Below are 17,918 nucleotides of genomic sequence, written 5' to 3' on the forward strand. Positions count from 1 at the left end.
AATATGTTATACAGCAAGGTTCATAGTGTAGATATTAAATCACCAAAACTATTGTATAACATCGTATTACACAGTAGTTTGTATAATTTTTTTCCTTCAATAAGTTGAGGTTAAAAAATTAAATTTAAAAGATATTATGCCCGGTATATTTATATTATTTGAACAATAATTAAAAACGAACGTTTCTTAAAATTGTTAACTTAAAAATTTTAAATCCAACGGTCCAAAAATTCATTTATTCCTAAATATTAGTTATATTTAGTCCACTGAACCAGGGTAAAAATGTGGTAAACTTCCGATTTCCACCTACACGCACCGATTTTGACGAAATTTGGTGCCGATTAATTAAAGTAATTTTGAATTGTGCTTTTACCTTAGGTTGGAACCCACCCCAACTCAGCGGACTGGAACTTTTTTATTTATCCTCTATTGTATGAATTTATTTTATTTTATTTTTTGACAAAATAAAATAAAATTATATTAAATTACTCTTAATAGATGTATGTAGAATTCCCCGTTACACATTTTTTTTAATGATCCGGTTTTTGAGAAAAAAAATTGTGCCCATTTGGAAACATTAGGTAGGGTAACGGGTGCAGTGATTGACCACTTAAGGAATTGCCAATTGAATTAAAATTGTAAATTGGTATCTTTTAAAGTGAAATATTTTGTAAGGATTTTTTAATAGCAATAAAACATCAAATTTTATAAAAACTTAGGTTATTTTATTCAGAAATAATGTTTATCAAAAATTAGCACAAATTTGAAAACTTACAGAATTACACAGTTATTGGCCATACAAACATAGTTATTGGCATATAGAATTACAGTCATTGGTCATTCATAAAATTTTTCTTTTTTTATTTGTGCAGGTAAGGCACACAAATTCTATTCAAGTTTTCAATTTCTTGTTGTTTCTTTGCACAAGTACCAATATGGTAGTCTCTAACACAAAATAGACATTTTATTCCAACTTTTGATTTAGATATATTATGGGAACAAGAATAACACAATTCTGTAAACACAAAGTTATTTACAGGTAGGTTGGTGTCGTCTGATTGTTTCACTGTTATATCTGAGAGAATTTCTATTTTTTCATATTCTGGATATACGTCAGTTTCAAAAAATAACTTTCTTTTAGCCGACTTGCCAGCACGTTTTTCTTTGCTGGTTTTCAAATTTATACAAAGCTTTGGGATGTATTCTTCAAATTTGATGAATTCATATTGTTGCAGACATCAAAAAATATGTTATCAATTGTGAGCAGATTAATATTTTCCTCTATAGAATCAGAAAATTGGTTCCGTGGCAATTCTTGTTTTTCTTTGAGGTTAATCACTTCTGGTATATGTACTCTAACTCTACTTTTAGTGCTTTTGTTACAAAGTAGTGCTTTTAATTGTATCATCAATAAATGTGTCTGCTTTTAAAATATTTGTATTTGCAATATTACCTGTATTTGCTGTAACATTTTCTTTATTCTTACAAGAGTTCGGGTTTTTGCGTCTAAACTTTAATACTACCCGGTTCCAATTTGTATCCAATGTTGTTCCAATTTCCAGGTTGTATAATTCTGGTTTCATAATTCACTGCTTTGAATGGTTAAGTGAGTTTTCTGTGCAAAATGACTGGAAGTTTAGTGTTTTACATGACTTATATGACAGGTACTTATATGACGTCCTATGTATTCAAGTTTTCATGCTTTATCCATCCCGTATCGCTACATCCTATGCCCCATTCTCTTGGAACGGAATTTAGAAGATTGCTAGGAATTCGTTTATAAGAGTAAAGGTGCTCTATTTGATATACATGTTCGCTTCCCTTTACAGTAAATACTGTTTTATTTTTGAGACACAATAGGAAGCAGGTTTCATCGCCATTTAAAATCCGTGAAGGGTCTTGAAGGATATCAATGTAACCTTATTTTTGCAAGTATTCTTGAACACCGGTGAACCATTTTTTTTAAATTTTTTTAGACACAATTTGCTGCCACTACCGCTTCTGGAGTTCTCCCACATAAATCTGGGTGTCGCTTTAAAAAGGATCTATACCAACCTCTTTCTGACTGATTTTCAGTAAAAGGATTGACACGTGGATTTGCGTTAAGAAAACCTTTAACCGAGTCTTGTATATCTTTTGCTCTTACTGTAGAACCTTTGTAATGGCATGTTATGATCCAATGTTTTAAACGATTCTCTTCGTCCAAACAAAGAATAGGATTGGGACCAAGGATAGTTTTTTCATTAAATTTTTTGCTTGCTCTAAAATGTAGTGTTGCTCTTGGCACATTTAATTGTTCAGCGGCTTTTCGTTGGCTTATGCCATTTTCTATGGTCTGAAAAGCAAATTGAAGATCTTGTTCTGTATATTGTTTGTGATACGTTTTATTTTTCCGGATATTTGGCATTTTTTATTCTAAAAATAAAAATCATTTAATAGTAATAATGTTTAGCTACAATACGGACGTTTCAAATTTGATTTGAAGTTTGATATGTTTGTGCCCACATTAGCACTAATTTTATAACAACTAAAATAATTGTAATTTTATAAATACGAATCCATACAAAAATATATTTTTATTACATATTACAGTTATTGGCCACCCTGTGGTTTAGTGATTGGCAGTCGACCAACCACTGGTTATTGCTTTAAAAAATAAGAAAAAATGCTTGAAATATCTTACCTTGGACCAAACTAGGCTAAAAAAGCCTAAATTATAATAAATATTTTAATATAAAGTAGGTACAGCAATTGGGCGGTAGGCCAATCAGTATAACACGGACATATTTAAGATACAGACACAAAAATGCTATTAAAACCAATGATAATGTAAGATCTACTCCACTAAATCGCCATAAGACATTAATATACCCAGATACATAATACTATTAGCCCAGATAACTCACCTCGTGAATAGCCTTCCTTAACAAATTCTTTAAAAAACTCTTAAAACTGAATGCACCTGTTAAGCCGGCATCAGTAAAATATTGTTTTCAAATATACTGAACGGAAACGTTAGGTGTCTGAAACGCTACGTTCCGCACGTTATTCATATTTAAAATCATTTAAATTATATTTTTCGGAAACTAAACGCTATGTGCTGGAAACGCAACGTGCACGATAATATGCCACGACCTTTAAGCTGACATTCTAAAAAACATAGCATACAATTTATAATCAAATAAAAGGCAGATATCTAGCACAGTTTTTTTTTAAATCTTGCCCAAGTACTTTCGCTCTTAGAGCATTTTCAGGGGCATTTCGTCAAAATTTCATATGCATGTTATTAACATTAAATAAATAACAGTTTAGAAAGTTGTTGAGTTGAGTTTTTAAAATTTTTAATTTTTGGTTAAATACGAAAGTGTCAACTTCAATGAGTTACAACTCATTACCATTATCAGCTTTTTGATAAAATGTAAAATTTTTGATTTAGTCGTGAAAAATCCATTGAAAACATAAGAAAAATTGAAATTTTTAATCACGAATAAGAAAAGTAAAAGTAAGGGCCTGCGTAGCGCAAGCGGTAGGATGCTTGCCTCGCATGCCGGTGGTCCGGAGTTCGAATCCTACCGCCGGCAAGAACAACTAGACATTTTTAAAAATGTCTATAGGCCCCAGGTCGACTCAGCCTGAATAAAATGAGTACCTTGCGTAAAACCAGGGGTAATAATAGGCGGTTGAAGCGTAGCACTGGCCATGTTACCTTCTTTGTATACCGTAGGCCCTAGATATAGCAGACTACCCTGCTATACTCCCAAAGCCGCGAGAGGTATTAAACGGGAGACTATTATATATTATAAGAAAAGTATTGATTTTTCTAAAAATCATTTTTTGCTTAGAATATGTATTTCTATCTATTCCTGAGGTTATTTTAACCCCAGTTGAGGTGAATTCCACTCCCGCCGTAAAAGCACAGTTCGGCACAGAGTAGATTTTGCTAGTTAAAATTTACTACTTACTGTTCCATAATGGTTCTAGTTAAACTACACTTTCTTGTTCAACATCTTTCAAGTTTTTGTTAAGGGAAATTCTTAGATTTAAAAATCATTTTTTTATTTTTTCTACAGACGATGTTGTAATAGATTCCTATTTCGATAATTGCTAAATCAGTACCTACTATTAAAGTTTTAAGGACATTCCACAAAAACATAAGGAAGTAGGCTAACATATTCACTTAGAAATGAAAATATGAAGACTTCGTGAAAATGTTAAAACAAAGTAGCCAGAACAAACAAAAAAAATATCTATGCTGCAATCTGCAATATACATGTCATCTAGCGAAATAGGGAAGAATTACAATTCTTGGTTTGTGTGCCCCGGCAAAGACGAGTAATAGGAATATCGTAATTGTCATAAGGGATCCTCTAATTGTAATTGATAACAATAATAATTGTAATTGTAATTGATCTAAGTAATTGATAACTCAATTTGTCAAAAATTTGCACTTGTGTAATTGTTTCTCCAAAGGTGCGATATATCTTGAGTTGACTGAGTTACCAATGAAGTCCTGTTTAGAATGAAAGAGGAGTATAAAATTCTGATAACAATAAACATACATAAGTTAAAATATCTGGCACATATAATGAGAAATCAAAACGTTGCGGCCCTCTTTAACTTATTTTTCAAGTGAAATGTAAATTATAAAAGGAAGAATACGTAAGTCTACAATAGGTCTTCATAAGTCTACAGTCTAAATTACTTCTGTAGAATAGCTTTATTGATGTCTTGCTTCAACAATGTCTAGAAGAATTCAATTAAGAACTATTTTCGGAATGTCGTTTGTTTACCTTTCGTACGGTTTCGAAAGCGTGTAAAAAATAATGTTTTCAATTATTATTAGCATAATACACAACGAAACAATAATTTCCTTCGCTTCTTTGAATTTTCTAATAGTGAAGGTCTAAGTAGGTAAGTTTATTTTTCACTAAGAAAAAAATTATAATACAAGATTGACAACAATATTCACTTTAACCATTTATCTTAAAAAGACGGAAAATTTAAATCTTATTTATAATTCCATGACTTTTAACTGAGTATATTTTAAATAGTTTCAGAATGTTAACAGTGAGAATGTATTTATTAATTAATAATTAACTACATTTAGTTATAGTTTATATTCATACTAATAGTATAAAATTATTCTTAATATTATTGAAACCCGTTCATATGTATTTATTATAAACTTGTAAACACTTGTAAAAAAAAATTAAAAATAAAGAAGATAAAGAAGATAATTTACAAGAGACCAAATCAAGTAGCACAACTTGTTCCATTGCTCCATTCGATATATCGAAGAAATGCTTGGCATTCCACGAAGTACAATATTAACAAAGATTTCAAGAAGCTGGTTCTTACTTAACAAGACTTCGACTGAAAAGACCAAGAGCAAAAAATGTCGTGGAAGATCGGTTTCTTAGACCAAGGGCATGGAGAGTGGACAGTTACTGCCACAGCTTTGACTAGAACACTGGCAGATGTTCATGAGCAAATAATTTCGCCTAATACCGTACACAGAAGATTAAGCAAACAAAATTCATCACCTTATGTATCTGCTAAAGGTAGTTTATTAGACGCAGTTCAATAAGACAACGCTTGGAATTCTATCGCTTTACGATATATTCACCTGATGGTCGCCTCTCTCCTAGAGTACAGGATAATGCTAGGCCTAACATAGTCTGGGTAACAATATAACACTTTACAGATGTATGTGTTTGGGTAGGTTCTAGCCTAGCCTCCTAGAAGTCCAGACCTTAACCGCATAGAGCATTTGTCAGGCACCTTAAAAAGAATAGTTAGGCAAAATTCTGGTAAGTTTAGCGTTAGGACAGGTACAGGTAAACGATTTTTAAAAATGTCTATAGGCCCCAGGTCGACTCAGCCTGAATAAAATGAGTACCTTGCGTAAAACCAGGGGTAATAATAGGCGGTTGAAGCGTAGCACTGGCCATGTTACCTTCTTTGTATACCGTAGGCCCTAGATATAGCAGACTACCCTGCTATACTCCCAAAGCCGCGAGAGGTATTAAACGGGAGACTATTATATATTATAAGAAAAGTATTGATTTTTCTAAAAATCATTTTTTGCTTAGAATATGTATTTCTATCTATTCCTGAGGTTATTTTAACCCCAGTTGAGGTGAATTCCACTCCCGCCGTAAAAGCACAGTTCGGCACAGAGTAGATTTTGCTAGTTAAAATTTACTACTTACTGTTCCATAATGGTTCTAGTTAAACTACACTTTCTTGTTCAACATCTTTCAAGTTTTTGTTAAGGGAAATTCTTAGATTTAAAAATCATTTTTTTATTTTTTCTACAGACGATGTTGTAATAGATTCCTATTTCGATAATTGCTAAATCAGTACCTACTATTAAAGTTTTAAGGACATTCCACAAAAACATAAGGAAGTAGGCTAACATATTCACTTAGAAATGAAAATATGAAGACTTCGTGAAAATGTTAAAACAAAGTAGCCAGAACAAACAAAAAAAATATCTATGCTGCAATCTGCAATATACATGTCATCTAGCGAAATAGGGAAGAATTACAATTCTTGGTTTGTGTGCCCCGGCAAAGACGAGTAATAGGAATATCGTAATTGTCATAAGGGATCCTCTAATTGTAATTGATAACAATAATAATTGTAATTGTAATTGATCTAAGTAATTGATAACTCAATTTGTCAAAAATTTGCACTTGTGTAATTGTTTCTCCAAAGGTGCGATATATCTTGAGTTGACTGAGTTACCAATGAAGTCCTGTTTAGAATGAAAGAGGAGTATAAAATTCTGATAACAATAAACATACATAAGTTAAAATATCTGGCACATATAATGAGAAATCAAAACGTTGCGGCCCTCTTTAACTTATTTTTCAAGTGAAATGTAAATTATAAAAGGAAGAATACGTAAGTCTACAATAGGTCTTCATAAGTCTACAGTCTAAATTACTTCTGTAGAATAGCTTTATTGATGTCTTGCTTCAACAATGTCTAGAAGAATTCAATTAAGAACTATTTTCGGAATGTCGTTTGTTTACCTTTCGTACGGTTTCGAAAGCGTGTAAAAAATAATGTTTTCAATTATTATTAGCATAATACACAACGAAACAATAATTTCCTTCGCTTCTTTGAATTTTCTAATAGTGAAGGTCTAAGTAGGTAAGTTTATTTTTCACTAAGAAAAAAATTATAATACAAGATTGACAACAATATTCACTTTAACCATTTATCTTAAAAAGACGGAAAATTTAAATCTTATTTATAATTCCATGACTTTTAACTGAGTATATTTTAAATAGTTTCAGAATGTTAACAGTGAGAATGTATTTATTAATTAATAATTAACTACATTTAGTTATAGTTTATATTCATACTAATAGTATAAAATTATTCTTAATATTATTGAAACCCGTTCATATGTATTTATTATAAACTTGTAAACACTTGTAAAATATGTTTCTGCAAAGATTCTCTTACGTCATTTCTGTATTATCCACACTGCTCCGCAAAATTAACCGGAAACTAAATTTATTTTAAGTAATGCAGTAGACTCCCTCTATAACGAGAACTGAAATGGCAGACTAATTACCTCGTTATAAGCGGATCTCGTTATATCCAACAACAATAATATTGTGCATACATATGAATATGTAGTTTTCTAAAACATTAACTTTCTATAGTGAAGCCATTCGGAGCAATATAAGATGCTAATAAATATTGTTTGAATGGCGTTTTTAAAACAAAGTTGTTTACGTTTATTATCAATGAAATGCATTAAAACAAAAAAGAGTTATTTACTTTTACTGTCAATGATATATGTTAAAACAAAAAATCTGTATTCTGTAAATATGTATAAAGCGTATAAAGTTATTTTGTCATTTTTGACCGCTTTAAATTGTCCAGTATTCTATCTATCATATTTTCTAAAGATGTGAAACAGTTTTATGCTTCTTCATTTGCGTTTTGTCCTTAAATAAAGTTTCTGACAACCTTTAAAACACTTTCCACATCTTGTCTATTAGGACCCATATTATTAGGTGTGAATGGTCAACTCAATACAATGACACTTGTGAATCATAAATTTTAGATTTCCGACTAAGAATCATAAATTGTAAGAAGTTTATTGCGGGCGGCCCGCAGTTAAAAAGGGTATTTATTTATAGCTACGGCCGGGCCAAAACGTAAAAAACACGTTTTGCAATCTTATTTTCTCTCGTTATAAGCAAATTTACCTCGCTATAAAGGGTTATAGTTCAATAGAAATTTCACGGGACATCTCATGTACCTCGTTATAAGCGAAACCTCGTAATAACCGTGTTCGTTATAAAGGGAGTATACTGTATTAGAAAGTATTAGATAAACTTGTATTCCAATAAATTTTTTATTGCATATTCAATAACAAACCATAAACTAAAAACAAGTTCCAAAATATTGATTAATTTAACAAAAAATAAAAATTTGGAAAATTACAATAAGATATTTTTCAAATCAAAATTATAAAATAATTCTCAATTATTGATATTAAATTTGAGTATTCCTCCTCGAGTTCAAATAACAGTTCACATCCTTTCTGGCATAGACTGGATCGAAACAGCACACACAACATAGATCTCTTTTGTGGTATTTGTTCAAACTCGTTTACCTGTACCTGTCCTAACGCTAAACTTACCAGAATTTTGCCTAACTATTCTTTTTAAGGTGCCTGACAAATGCTCTATGCGGTTAAGGTCTGGACTTCTAGGAGGCTAGGCTAGAACCTACCCAAACACATACATCTGTAAAGTGTTATATTGTTACCCAGACTATGTTAGGCCTAGCATTATCCTGTACTCTAGGAGAGAGGCGACCATCAGGTGAATATATCGTAAAGCGATAGAATTCCAAGCGTTGTCTTATTGAACTGCGTCTAATAAACTACCTTTAGCAGATACATAAGGTGATGAATTTTGTTTGCTTAATCTTCTGTGTACGGTATTAGGCGAAATTATTTGCTCATGAACATCTGCCAGTGTTCTAGTCAAAGCTGTGGCAGTAACTGTCCACTCTCCATGCCCTTGGTCTAAGAAACCGATCTTCCACGACATTTTTTGCTCTTGGTCTTTTCAGTCGAAGTCTTGTTAAGTAAGAACCAGCTTCTTGAAATCTTTGTTAATATTGTACTTCGTGGAATGCCAAGCATTTCTTCGATATATCGAATGGAGCAATGGAACAAGTTGTGCTACTTGATTTGGTCTCTTGTAAATTATCTTCTTTATCTTCTTTATTTTTAATTTTTTTTTCTTGACTTGTCTAGTCTAAATGCTTTTAAAATGTGATGAGCACTATACCAAATAGCTTCTCTGAATATACTCTTACATCTTGTAAAATTATATTTGTCTTTTGCCTTATGATTGTGTAGTCTATGCTTGACTATCTTGTATTTTGTGTCCATGTATATTTATATATCTCAACGTTGAAAAAATCGATTTGCAATTTTTATTTCATTTTGTTCGCATAAGGCTATTAGTCATTTACACAGTTCTCCCCGAATTGACCTATGACTTGGTTATGATGTTTTCTTCCAGTTCTGCTGTTTAAATCTACTGAACAAAAAATAGAGACAAAAACGCCTTGATTGGGCTATGAGACAAGGATAATAGGCCGAATAACAGTGAAGTAAGTTAATTTGTAGTGATGAAACCAGAATTTCGATCTTTGCGAGTAATGTAGTGAAGTTGGTTTGCTGCCTACCGAGGGAAGACCTTTTGTCCCAATGTACTACGATCACAATAAAGCACCCCGTTAGTGTGATGGTATGGACTTGTATGATCGCTAACGGAGTTGGACGTTTGGGATTATTAGAGGGCAATATTAATGCAAAAAAACATCAGGAGGAAATACTGCAAGAGAAACTACTTCCGATTGTCAGATATTTGTTTGAAGGTTATTTTGGTATTACGCCAAAACCGAAGTAATAAGAGAGAACTGATAAAATCCATTATTTAAAACTGATTTTGAGTTATTACACCAGAGGATTTGGGTCGTCTCCTGGACCTATAGAAAAGTATAGACCTATTAGTCTGTTGAACCACATATACAAGCTCTTCACTAGGTTAGTGGCATCAAATTTGATTTCTACCTACCGAGAGAGCAGGCAGGATTCCGTTCAAATTGTGGTATCAATGATCACCTCCATATAGTAAAGACACTCATTGAAAAATCTATAGAATACAACAAACCTCTTGTACTCACTTTCATAGATCTTCATAAAGCGTTCGACACGATCGAAATAGATAGCCTTATAGAAGCAATGAATGATAGCAGAATTGACCATAGGTATATTGAACTTATTTACAATATTTACAAAAATGTCACTATGACTATTAAGATACACGATAAAACTCTAACAATAAAAATAAAACAAGGCAAGGAGATACATTGTCACTGAAATTATTCATAAAGGCATTAGTGTTTGCCTTTAAGATCCTCAATTGGGACCATGGAGGAGTAACAATAGACGACGAAAGCCACAGATATGTTAAATGAATTGGCCTTGCATGTTCGAAGGTGAGCCTCAAAATGAACTTGACCAAAACTAAGTTTATGACAAATATGGTCCCCAATAACCATCTAACTATTCAAGACGAAAGTGGTAGAACTGGTGGAGAAATATACGTGTTTGGGCCATGAAAAATATTAGCAGGGATAACCAAATATACGAAATCTAAAGACGTATTGTTTTATTGTGGGCAGCATTTGGAAAACTATGAGATACACTTAGGACCAACAACCAATTAGCCTCAGAAGAAAAGTATTTGACCAATGCATATTACCTGTCATGACCTATGGGGTGGATACTAAGACTCTAACTAAGACTACGGCTTCGAAATTGAGAGTGGCACAGAAACCAATGGAACGGTCTATGCTGGGAGTGAGGTTGCGGGACCAAATAAGAAACGAAGATCTGCGAAGAAGGACGAGTATTGCTGATGTTGTGGAAGGCATAGTGGAACTGAAATGGAACTGGGCAGGCCATATTGCGAGAATGCACGGCTCATGTTGAACGAGCAAAATTACAAATTGGAGGCCAAGAGCAGACAAACGTAGTAGAGGAAGACCATCTACACGTTGAGCTAACGACATCAGGCGTGTTACCAAAAATTGGCAACAAAGTGCACAAAACCGTAAAGAATGGGGGAGTTTAGGGTAGGCCCATGTCCAGCTGTGGACGTGAAAAATAAAGGCTGGATGATAATGATAAAAAGGTCTAACTTATTATGCAATTCTAAATGTCATAATACCCCACCGTGTTAGAACAAAGACAAATTTTTTATTTTAATTTCGACAATCTAAAAATAATAAACATTGAAATTAAAATTAAAAAATGAAGTTTTATTAAAACTAATCTAACCAATTATGACGTTTTAATACTCGATCCGAGTTTGATTGGTCAAATCCCGATGTCATGAAATTAAATTTCGACGTTTGCTGACTAAATTAGTCTCTCCTAGGTTTGACGAAAATTCCTTAGTCAAAGGCCGAAAATGGAATTTATTTCGGGGTTTGTCTACGACCGTAAGTCAGACCTAAAGATTGATTAGTAAAATCTAGGAGCGCCGGAGTTTCGGGGTTCGACTGTATATACCGTATACAAATATAGCAATTTCAATTAATACAGTATTGTGCGAATTAATGGAATCATTGTGACATTTTTGAATATTCACAGTTGGCAACACTATCACACATTTAAGTGGCCAAGCATTAAAAACATAACCTTACTTTTCTCTCCCTTTTATATAAGGGATGTTATAGGACATTTACCACTAAGTTCGTGATGTTTTGTACTAGTTTGGATTGTTTTCAGTAATTAGTGAGTTTATTTCGTTTAATTGAATCATGGATATTACGCCTAAGAAGCGTGAAAATATTATCACGTTAACTGAACACACTTATTTGTCACAAAGAAGAAGAACGTTTGGAGTGAGTCAGGGGGTAGTACGCAATATTTTGAGGCGTAAACGAGAAATTGGATCAATGGGATGTGAAAAGAGGTTAGGAAAATGTGGAAGAAAGAGAAAAACAACACCAGTTCATGAAAGATTTTTACTTCGACAGTTCGGAAAAGACTTTTGGAGAATAGTAGAAGGGCAATGCGTCCATAAAAAAACAGCTTCTAACTGAACAAATGAAGAAACAAAGGCTATTGTAGTCCAACAAATCCTCTTATTGGGCTGTAGATAACTGGAGAAAAGTCCTTTTTACAGATGAAACTCACTTTATAGTTCCGGGTAGCGGTCGAAATTCGTCAGGAAGTTTGACATTGAAAACCTTACACCATCTTATGTTGATCAAACCGTAAACATCCAGTCAAAAAAATGTTTTCGGCATGTTTTTCATACATGGGGGTTGGATCTTTTTTACCAATCGAAGAAATGATGAACAGGTAAAAATACAAATCCATATTCGAACAGCGTTTGGACACAGAACCCCAAAAATGTCAGTATCAAGGAGGAGCGATACTTCAACATGACTCTGCTTCCTGTCACAAGTCAAAGCAAATGATGGAATTTTTCCAAAATAAGAAGATCAATGTTTTAGATTCTCCAGACCTCAACCCCATTAAAAATTTATCGGCCATTTGCAAAGCTGGACTGCGCAAAATTGACTGCACTACAAAAATAAAAATGATAGAAGCGGTCATTTAGGTTTTGTTTTAATATGAAAGGATATCTGGGAACTATGAGAAGTTCATAGAATCTATACCAAAACGGGTAAAAGCAGTAAAAAGAGCCAAAGGAGGACATATTTCCTACTAAATGATGTAAGTTTACCTTTATAGTTTTGTCAAAAGATATTTTTTTTCTAAATAAACTGTTTTTTCGTTAAAACAGTCGATGATTCCATTAATTTACACAGTACTGTATTTTGGTCCCTATTTCAAATTGATTATACCTTATTCCAGCTTATGTTCACTCCAAATTTTTTTTCCATAATTCAACCCATATTTTTATTCTTATTATCAATTTGCACACCATGTAGAGCATTGTAGCAAGATTTTTTGTGTGTAATATAATAAATATATATCAGTGCTTCCTTTGTATAAAAAAGAAAAAAAACAGTATATTATCATCTCTTAACATAAAGAACCACAACGGTACAGCAAAGAAGCCCAACGGAAAACCCATAAATATTTTCAAAACTACAGACTACACTTTAATATTTAATATTACTTCATTACTTCTTAACAACGTTATAATGGCAGACATTGGTTATAGAGTACCTACCTACTATAAGATTAATACCTTTCGACAGTCGATTTAATAACTGTTTGGCCCGTGGTTCACTTTGCCCATAATTCATACGCATCAAGATAATATTTAAGATAATGATAAGCAATCAAACCATAATAATCGCCTCATAATTTTCTGTGTGAACGATCTGAATATTAACTATCCATTTCGTGTATTAAGGCCTGTATGGACGCCGACCCATCATTAAAATATTTTGATAATAGAACATTCAAAATTTAGACAAAAATACTATGATTAATCCATGCAATGTTTGTAATACCTACTCTAATAGTTTTTATCCAAACATTTTTAGTTTAAATCTTCGCTATAAATTGAAATCAGGTTTAAATTAGAACAGAAGATTACATTTAAATGCTTAGTCCCTAGGTGATGGATAGGGAAACGCCCTAGCCGGCCCTAGGACCGGCGGAAAATAAAATACTAAAAATAAAACATACTAAGTTATGACAACCCTAACAGAAGAGTCCCTAGCCCTCCAGATTGTGGTTTAGGCTTAGGGTTAACAACTATATCCCGTAAAAAAATATTGTTACGAGATCCAAAGCTAAAGAAACCGGACTTACGACAACGACCAATGTAACGAAATAGGGACAACGATTTAGAAATATACATTTGGAATATGTGTACACTTTTTAAACCTAGAAATTTTAAAAAAATTATAGACATGCTAACTTAATATAAAGCACATATTACTGCTGTGCAAGAAATAAGATGGACTGGTCAAGGAATTATTCAAAAGAGACAATGTGATATTTATTACAGCTGCCACAAGACCAATCATGAATTCGGGACCGCATTCATTGTTACCATAAAACCAAAACATCTTATCATAGACTTCAAACCAATAAGTTACGAATAAGGATCTTATCATGGACTTCAAACCCACGAATATGTTATCTAAGAAAAAGGGGTAAGTTTTTTCAACATCAGTCTAATAAATGTACACGCCCCAACCGAAGACAAAAAAGAGGACGTCGATGATCAATTATATGACGAAGTAGAGACCATCTACGACAGATTTCCCAGAAACGACATCAAGATCATAATTGGCGACCTTAATGCAAAAATAGGGAAAGAAAATATATTTAGCCCATACAACGGAAAATGCAGAGCTCATGATATCACCAACGACAACGGAAATAGAATAGGATTTGCAGCTTTCATGTGCATGGTCGTTGGAAGTACTTTACTTCCACCACAAGAATATTCATAAAGTAACATGGACTTCTCCTGATGGAACAACAAAAAGTTAAATAGATCACATCCTAAAAGAAACCAGGCACTTCTCTAATCTAATGGATGTACGTACTTATTGTGCGACTAATATAGATTTAGGCCACTCCTTGGTAGGCGCAAAAATGCGAGCAAGAATTTCAAATGCAAAAAAGATACGGGCAATAAAAGCACTCGCTATAATTTAAAACTTTTGAAAGAGTCCCGTATACTAGAAAGGTATCAAAATAACCCTGAAAATGAAAACATAATAGATGAGAATTTAACAGATAACGAGCAATGGGATATATGTAGAAGAACAATTAAGGAAGAGGCAGATGATGCCCTAGGACCAGAAGAACCTACTCCACGCAACGGTTGAGAGGCTACTCGTGAACCGACTTAAGCTCAGTAATTCTATAGGGAGTACCAATTAGGGAGAAGTTCGCTTTCAACGACTTTTAAAACTACGGTAGCTTACATTGATCTAATCTACTGCTGCTTACTACACCGTATGGAAGGACAGACTTATCTATAAATTTCTCAATACTATACGGATCGGTACTATACGGATATAAGGATCGGTGCTTGCACCAATTCTCTTCTTGGTAAAGTTCTTGGTAAATACTTCAGTGACTGGAGGCTTATTACAAATATGAATAAAACAGAGGTTGCCTACTTTCATCTGCATAACAAGTAAGCAAATAATGAGCCTAAAATATATTTTAATAACAAACTGCTACGTTTTAACCCATACTCGAAATATCTGGGCATTACGCTGGATAGGACGTATTCAAAAAACATATAGAAAACACTGCCGCCAAAATATACATTCGAAATAACATCATCGACAAATTATGTGGAGCATTCTGAAGAGAATTTATATTCTGAAGAACAGCAGCTTTAAGTCTGGTCAGCAGCCATGTAACAAAGATTGACATCTTACTTAATCAAACCATAACAATTATCAGCGGATGGATTAAAAGCAGTTCTACTTGTGGATCCACGCCCTGTAGTCATGTTTTAAGTCATATTACACCTTTATACATTCATAGACAAGAGAGTCTTCTAGGGGAATATAGAAACTTAATTGCAAACTCCCAGCTGCCGATACATATAGATGTACCAGATATCGCACCAAAGGGTTTTAAATCTAGATCACCCCTACTCCTTACGGAAAGACAACTACATCATCGCCTAAGCAATATGGAACGAATGCTGGGAAACGATAGTACCTCCACAAATAGCAATATCCCCATTGAGCGCCTACCCGGTATAAAATTAACCGGCTCTCGAGTGGAGTGGAATACTTGCTAACCGTAATAGGACATCCCATGGACTATGCCGCGACTCTCTATTCAAATGAGGACTAAGCCAAGTACAATCATGCAACTGCTGAGAAGTTTGTCAAACCATTGAACACATTGTGATGAAATGTTCCCTGACGACATACTCCGGTAGCATGATCGACTTCTTTCATGCCACAAAATGTTAGACTGTAGTGGATCAATGATCTTCACATAAAACTATAATTATTATGAATAACACTCATTTCTGTCTCTGCGTTATAATTTTTTGGAAATATACATCAATAATCATGAAAGAAACAGACATAAAAAAGAGAAAAATTAAAGAAGCAGCTCTCATCCTACCTAATGAAGAATAATGTGTAACAAATACATCAGCAGAATCTAGCAGGCTTTGGTTACCAATACTAAAAGAAGACGTCAACAGGTGGAAGACGTTAACGTAAAGGAGGTGGCAGACATTATGTAAAATTATACCCAATACATATGCAACACACAATACACAAATACACAATCTACGTTAAACACACATTATACAAACAAATAAAATAATGAACTTTGATCAGGTAATTGATCAAATAAAATAATGTAAATATCTTTTTTTAAAACGATTTTCGGAGTAGAAATCGAAACTTCAAATTTCATTAACAATGCAATTTTCATTACAATCAATTGTAGCTTAACCTCATAATATTTAACGTCTAATATGATTACAACCATTCACATCCATCCGTCCAACCATCTACTCATATCCATTGAACCATCCATTCGTCCAATCTACTTATCGGTCCATTAAACCATACACTACAAGTAACAAGTTCGATGGTTTTTTGCGGTACCATCCATTTTCTGGACTAACGGAGATTGTCGAACAAAAATCCGCTCAAACATTCGGGCAACATTGCCTATTTTTCAGTTGTAAAGCAACTGCATTATATACATAAATAAGGTCACATCTGCATTAGAGTCACCTCCTATTATGACTCTCTCTTCTGATGAAGCTTCTCTTTTATTCTCACCCAGTCTGACTCAAAGAGCTGCCTACACTCTCTCACACACAACGTTCAACTGTTTCCTGTCAAGTACCGATTTCTTTTTTATTTCTGTATCAGTAATTATGCCAACGCCATTCCTAGTATTACTCGTTTCTTCTTAACACGGATTATATACTTTACCTAGTTCTTTCGCCCTTTGTGCTTTCCACTTCGTTCCTACAAAAAAAAAATAAAAAAAATTTATACACTACCTATTTAATGTACATTGTTATCAAGAGTAAAACCACGAAAAATTCATGAGATTCGATAAAATTCGAATATTTCATTATATATTTGAATTCGATAAAGCCATAGTCGTACACATCATCATCAACCAGTATGCGACCACTGCTGGACATAGGTCTCCCTCAGCTCTTTCCATATGTCTCTGTCTTGTGCCGCGTGCATCCAGTTATTGCTAACACACTTCAGGTCGTCCGTCCATCTAGTTGGTGGGCGTCATCTGCTCCATATTGCTTCTTGTCTTGGTCTTCATTCGACAATACGTTTTGTCCATCGGTTGTCTGATAATTTGGCGACGTGTCCTGTCCAATTCTATTTTAACTACGCGATTTTTTCGATCGCGTCTGTTGTTTTTGTTCTAGGACGTATTTCTTTGTTTGCGATTCGGTCTCTCAGAGAGACACCCAACATCTAGCGCTCCATAATTCTCTGAGTCACTCGAATCTTAGTCACTATCTTTTTTGTGAGTGTTAATGTTTTCGCTCCATAAATGAATACAGGTAACACACATTGGTCAACGATTTTCTTTTTGAGGCATATGGGTAGATCCGATTTAAATACATAGTTTAATATATCAATTTTCAAATTTCTTGTTCTAAGTACTTATACTATGTAGTCTGCACAATATCCCTTCTATTAGCAGCAATATTTCGATCTAGCACCAGATTAGTCATTATTTGCGTCTTGTTTATATTAATCTTTAGTCCGACCTCCAAGGAAGCGTGATATAATTTTTCAAACATTATTATTGCATCATCCTATAAGGACGATGTCATCTGAAAATCTCAAATGACAGTTTCTCTCTATTTATCTTGATACCATGCTCGTTT

General features: G+C 33.5%; 1 protein-coding gene across 3 annotated transcripts in view; it reads left to right on the plus strand.

The window, feature by feature from the left end:
• Positions 1–17,918, plus strand: part of dsx (transcription factor doublesex) — a 620,621-nt gene that overhangs the window by 392,184 nt on the left and 210,519 nt on the right. The window lies entirely within an intron of this gene.

Source organism: Diabrotica undecimpunctata, chromosome 5, assembly GCF_040954645.1.
Source record: "Diabrotica undecimpunctata isolate CICGRU chromosome 5, icDiaUnde3, whole genome shotgun sequence".
NCBI classification, from domain to species: domain Eukaryota; kingdom Metazoa; phylum Arthropoda; class Insecta; order Coleoptera; family Chrysomelidae; genus Diabrotica; species Diabrotica undecimpunctata.